A 6907-nucleotide genomic window follows, 5' to 3' on the forward strand; every position below is an offset into this window, starting at 1 on the left:
AGAGCGTAGTTAATGTCGAATTGAGTTTGATGATTTTGTGATTGATTGGTTTCATTCAGGTATGATGAGCTTTAGATGCCATTGATTTCTGATCTTACGGTTGGATCAACATCAACTCATCATCCCCCAATGATTCTTCCTCCTATTGATATTCAATGGGTCTGGTTTTGTCACACCTTCAATCCGGTAAGCTATTATTTGATATGTTCTAATTTGAACTCTGTTCGGTTGCCCAGAAAAGTTCACAATTTGGGCTAAGTTAACTTTTGGGATTTTGTTTGCTTTTCCTCTGTTTTCTGAGCACCCAAACACAATGTAATCCAATACAACAGTCCATTTTCAGGTCTTTTACAGGCAATTCAAAAATCATAGCAAAACCAGCTATTTTCGACGAAGAGAATGAAGAGTATTTGGATCCGTAGATACCTATCTGAGCCGTTCTTTGTGGTTGGTACTTCAATTCATTGTGTATATACATATTTTTGGTTGTGTTATTATATACATAAGTTTGTATGCTTGTGGTTTGATTTGAAAATGGGTATGTCTTGGTACATTGGTTCTGCTCTTATCTGCTCTAAGGCGGCAATTGAATATGGGGTAGAGGGATGATGTCTTAGTATTAAATATATATATATATATATATATATGTTTTTTCAACAAAAAGACAAACACATTTTGAAGGCAAATATCTCAAAGGGTCGAATCTCACAGTTAGGAACAGATTAAACACAGTTCGTCTTCGTTGTTCGCTCTCCAACTATTACTTCAATAATACCTTCTTCTCTACATAGCCATAACTAATCCATTCTATTACATACATCTATATAATATCTATATAGATCAGCTTCGCTTCCTCAGATTCTGTCAATACAAAAATGGTAAATTCTCTCTTCTCCCCCCTCCGAATTCTCGTAATTCCTTTTTTTCATGATTTCAAATTCCATTTTCTTTTCTGTCGAATTTCAGAAAAGTTCTTTTTCTTTTTTTCTTTTTTCTCCGGAAACAAACAGGGTGATTGCGAAATTTTCTTTCCATTTTTTTTTACCCTGTCAATTTGTGAAAGTAGTTTTGCATTGTGATGAATAATGATTTCATGCACATTTGAATTTTAATTCAGATGAAAACACGGTCTCCTGAATTCGCCATGGTTGCAACACTGGCAATTTTATGGAGCATTCGAGGGGTGATTGGGATCAGATTTGTGATAGATAGGGAGGAATGTTTCTCGCACAATGTGGATTACAATGGGGACACCATTCATTTATCGTTTGTTGTAATTAAGTCCGAGGGATCATGGCATTATGCTCCAGATGGGGTTGATCTTGTGGTAAGATCTACTTTTTTTTCTTTTTTTCTTTTTTTTTTGGTATTTGATTGTGTAAACCACAAAATTCTTACCCAGTTGGGTTTATGTAGTTAGTTCACAGCTATTTGTTGGATTTTCATAAAAGAAGCTGTTTGATAAACTAGCTATTATGGAATGAAGGACTGACAATTTCCTAGAAATGTCATGGTTTTTGTCCCTAAGGCATTGTTTGGATCTTGAATTTGTCGAGGGAAAATAAAAGCAAGGGAAAAATGAGTGAAATAGATCCAAACATAGTGTAAATTTGAAATTCCTGATCTGGATGAAAATTAATCATCATTAAACACAAATTAGTTGAATGTGTTCTTGAAGACATTGCTATTTTCAGTATTATATGTTTTGAATGATTCAAACTTGATGTGAAACAGATCTTTGAACTTAGTGGCAAAAAGTTGTGGAAAGATGGAGATCTATTGTCAAACCTCAAGGTTCAAACCAACAACTTCAAGGTTGATAGGCTGAGTTTTAATCACTGAACCAGTGGCCCCGTTTTGGGACCATTCGATTTCACGATTCCGTTCATTCCCACTTTTTTTTTAATACAAATCCAGATAGTAAACATCAGTTTTAAGTGTCTTCTATAGTGATGTATGTTACTTCTTTATCATTAGTGAAATAACAAACTAATGTTTCTAATGAGGATGAAACATATAGTAACTTCTTATGTTAGTCATCTTTGCAGCAAAAGGAAAGCTTGCTTGATTGAGTGGGTCTCTCCATTCTTTTTCTTTTATTGGAAAATTTTATGCGGGCAATCTAATTGGTTTATACATGTATTGGTTCTTTTTCTACAAAAAGACATGACTGATCTTGCAAATTTGCTGAGATTATCAGGTGAAGGGACCTTCCGGTAATCAGATTCATGATTTTCGTGACAAGATGAGTGAGAAGTTTGAGTTTGTGGCTCATCAGAGTGGAATCCACCGTTTCTGCTTCACTAACAAGTCTCCTTATCATGAAACCGTCGATTTTGATGTGCATGAAGCCCACTTCTCATACCATGATTAGCATGCAAAAGATGGTGAAGCCATTTTTCCATGCTTTTTGTGTACTATATATGTTTCTTGATCTGGTGAGCCCTTTTAAGTGTAGAACTTATCATGACTTTCATGTGCATCTGCAGAGCATTTGAACCCTTTGTTACAACAAATTTCGATTTCTTTGTTAATATTTTCCATTTAAAGTAAATATGGGAGTGCCTTTCTCCCTTTAATAATTAGTTTTCCTAAATTTCAGTTTGTTTCTTTCCGCCATTTTCATGTTGTGTTGTGTCTTTTTGTTGTTGGTCATCAATTTATGGGTTTACGATATAATCAAAGGTATAAACTCTAAGCGATTTTTTTGCTTTTTATTATATCTGTTTCATTACTCAAAATTTTAGAAAATTTATTTTTTGGGGGTCTATTACGTATTGGGTATTTTGTTGGATCTTTTGGTATTTTGTGAGTTGTAAGTTGTCCTAGCAAACAACCATTGTAAGTTGTCCAACACCCAATATATTGCACAGATGTAGTAAGCAGAGTACCTGCTACTACAACCAAATAAATCATTGATTTTATACACAACTCTACAGTTTCCAACATAATTTATTTTTCCATGTAAGCAATTATTTTTTGTCTATTCATAAATCCTTCATATTTAATGTTGGCATTCTGTTTTATATTCCTGCATAGGTTTTCTGGAAAGCAATTTATGGTTTTGGATCTATGTCCTTTGCAAAATGGATATTTTGTAATTATGCTTTGCCTACAAATAAGTATCTCTTATTTTTAATATGCCCATCTGCTATACATAGTTTGAGGGTGAGAGAATAATTTCATGAACAAATGTTCCTTCCAAATGGCCCTATGGCAGAGCAGTAGAACCACAACTTTATACTCCCACACTGGCATGCCATAAGCAAAACACAAAATGTCCTCTCAATGTATGCTTGCATTTGTGAAATTAAATGAACATGCCAAAATTTCATTTGGACTAAAGTGCTCATCCAATAATGTAATAACTTCTAACTTATGTCATGTTGTAAATTTTGTTAATTCGATGTTAATATATTTCTTTTTCATTTTGAGCATAGAGCTCTTGCATCTAATAAAGTTGTAACTTCTAACTTATGTTGTGTTGTAATTATTTGTTAATATATTTCTGTTTATATTTTAAAGTTTTCTTATGTTTTAGCAATCAAAATTGACAGTGTCTGTATGTGCTAAATATGGGTTGTAAGTGGTGGGTTATGGGCCTTAATTTGGCCAAGTAATATTAGTGGGTATGTAGTAGAGTTCTAGAGAACTATTAGAGCATCTCCAACGGTTCACCAAAATTTTCATCAAATTTGAGTAAAAAAGTGATTTTTTTCTCATTCTGATACGGAGGGCTCCAATGGTTCATCAAATCAAATTTTCATCAAATCTGCGCCGGGACAACCGGTTGGTCGACCGGCCGGTCAACCGGCTGGTCGACCGGTGAATGCAAAATTTTTTTTTGAATTGTTTGAACCTTTTCAGTGAACTGTCTGAACCTTTTTCCGGGACGACCGGTTGGTCGACCGGGAAGGCAAATTTTTTTTTTTTTTTTTAACTGTTTGAACTTTTTTTTTTGAACTTTTTGAACCTTTAGTGGTCGACCGGTTGGTCAACCGGCCGGTCAACCGGCTGGTCGACTGGTTGGTCTTCCCCCAACGATCATAAACAGTGATTTGGTGAAATGCTGCGCCTGTTCTCATTTTGGTGAAAGGTTTGGTGAATTCTCGATTTGATATCGATTTGGTGAAACCGTTGGAGCTCAAAAAAGTGGTTTTTTTTACCAAATTTTAAATTTGATGCCAGGTTTGGTGAAGCGTTGGAGATGGTCTTAGTAATAGAAGTTTGAGTTTTTTTTTATATTTGAAGTCTCAGTCCTAACAGAAGTAGGGGAAATATTCATTTAAATCCAGTACAGTCTTGTAGAGATTTAAAGGTTTTGTGATATGTGAAGCAATCCAATATTGGAGATTGAAGTTGAAGGAATTTTAATACGAATTTAATTCAAGTTGAAGTAAGTCTGTTTGGGAGGCATTAGATGGTAATGCGATGTTTTCCGTTACATCTCTTGCCTATACTAATATTAGCTGATACATGAATGAAACAAAGCAATGCCTTCCGTGGGGGAGCATTACTTTAAGATATGCTTGGGTAATTGTCCTTCATTCAACTGATGCATTTAAATGCAGTTTTCAGAATTAAAGAAAGGATAAGAATATGTAGCTTTGAATACCCAACTTCTCATTTTATGCAATTAATTAGTTCATGATTGCCTCGCATAACTGAATGTTTATCTTTATTTCTTTTCTGTTATGCATTGTTGAAAATCTTATGACCCAAAAAAATCTTATAGATGGTTGTTTGCATTGACCCGACTTTCAGTCAACAAGTGGCAAAGTTTTGAGCCTGTGCCATTAATGCACTTTCTCTAACATGATTTTCATTTTTGCCTGGTTTTGAAGGCTTTGCACACAACTCTTTTGGACTGGGAGAAAATTTTCTTTTTATTGCCAACTTTAATTGTTATGTTTTGTCAATCTTGGTAAAGAACAAGCATGTATTATCCAAAATGCTGATTGTGCACAAGCAATGCTATGACTGTAGGCAACAATATAGTTTAATAAAGTCCATAGTCACATTGAAATTTCAAAACATTTGTGGGTTATATTTTCTAAATCTATGAAGGGTAAGAGGCCATCAGACTTCTTAAGAAAGTTTTGGGTTGAGTTAGATATGAAGAAAATGTTTTTGCCATCAATAGAATTCAGAAAGTTTTTTAAGAAAGTTTTGGGTTGAGTTAGTTTCCATTTTATTTTAATTTTTTATTTTTGCATAGCCGTATTGTTTGCTTTTTTTTTTTTTTTTTTGGACAGAGGATATTCACTCTTTTTAGTTACATTGCTGGATAGATGTTGTTGTGGTCCGTGCTTTATTGTTTTATCTTTTCTTATGTTTCTGATATGCTAGGTGTAGTGGATTTTATTTTATTTATTTTTCTTTGTTTTTATTGGGTTGAATTTGTATTTTTTTGACCATTAATTTTGTTTTCAAAAAATATTTAATGATCATGATTACTCCATTCAAGGTGGTTTTTTTTTTCTTTTTAATTATTTTTTTATTTTTTATTTTTTAAATTTCAGTTCCTTGATCTAATTTCACGGTGTGTGTTCATTTGAGCAAACCAAATGGATAGTTGGAGTTATTTGATTTTTTATTTTATTTTTTATCAGTTGTTGTTCAAAGTATTTCAGTGCACAATGTTAACTCATTAATATTCTTTAATGTGATGTTTGGCTTCTATTAGGAATTAAATTGTTCAATCTATTTTTAGTTTACAATTTTCTTTTAAATTTAATATTATCATCTCTGTTTTTAGCAACGAATTTTATTTTCATTTATTAATCTCATCATTAGTTGCACCATGCCTTCAGGCACGGGCATACACTAGTTTATGGACAAATCAAAAAGTGACACGTGTATAAAATAAGTGTAAAAAATTAACAGAAACAAATAGAAACAGACGGAGAGTCAACATTGGGACACGGTTAAAAATTCAGGATTTAAATTATTAAAATTAAAATATTAGGATTTAATGTGAAAAATACGCTAAACTCTAAAGATTTTTTTTTTGTAATTTACCCTTTTTTTTTGTGTTATTTATATTTTTTTTTTGCCTCATCAGCAATCATAGTTGCTTACACTATGAGTATCATGACTGCTATCATGAATAGAAGAAAATAAAGTTATTTCAGACATTTTGTAATATTTGAGATATTGTGTATAAGTCACATGGTGGTGTTTGGGAACTTGGATTTGGAAATATTTTTTGATTTTTTTTACTAAAAGACAAACTTTTGTAAAATAAAAAAAACACATCCAAAAAAATATCACATCCAACCCCATAATCATTTCACTTTTTTTCTCACAAACATCACATCCAATCACAAAAAAACCCAACTATCTTCCCAAACATCAAAAAAAAATTATCTAATAATATCCTACAACTTAAAAAACATACATAAAAACTCACTTCCCAAACACCTGCATAAATTCTTGACAAAAAATTTATATTATTTAGTTATGGAATAAAGTAAGTGATAGTTCAAAAGATAAAATATAATTCGCCTTATCTTCAGACCAGTCTTATTTGGTAATTGCTCCAAACTTCCACAATTTTGTGGAGGATCAAATTTCAAACATTGTACCATTCATTCATGTTCTAGTTTTAATAGAAGTCATGAGCCATTTAATAAGTGAGTTTGGTGAGCAATTATTCACTATTACATATGATAGTAACATAGTCATGCCATAAATAAATTCAAGTTGTTTATTTATGTGAGATTTACATGAAATTCATATAAATCAACGATTAAGATTTATTTATGATAGGATAAATTATATTTTTCATTCTTATAATTTGATGTAAATTTCACTTTGGGCCCTATTATTTTAATTTAAATAATTTAGTTCTTATACTTTAAGTCCAGTTTTAGGTGGTCCTTTGATCTAAATTTTTGTTAATTTT

General features: G+C 32.1%; 1 non-coding gene across 1 annotated transcript; it reads left to right on the forward strand.

Annotated features, from left to right (window-relative positions):
* Positions 1 to 996: 996 nt before the first annotated feature.
* On the forward strand, positions 997 to 2591 carry LOC114259407 (uncharacterized). Its single transcript, XR_014365614.1, has 3 exons — positions 997 to 1327; positions 2201 to 2387; positions 2490 to 2591. It is a non-coding gene; the product is annotated as an uncharacterized LOC114259407 (transcript).
* The last annotated feature ends 4316 nt before the right edge of the window (positions 2592 to 6907 follow it).

This window comes from Camellia sinensis, chromosome 4, assembly GCF_055761805.1.
Source record: "Camellia sinensis isolate YWXY chromosome 4, ASM5576180v1, whole genome shotgun sequence".
NCBI classification, from domain to species: Eukaryota; Viridiplantae; Streptophyta; class Magnoliopsida; order Ericales; family Theaceae; genus Camellia; species Camellia sinensis.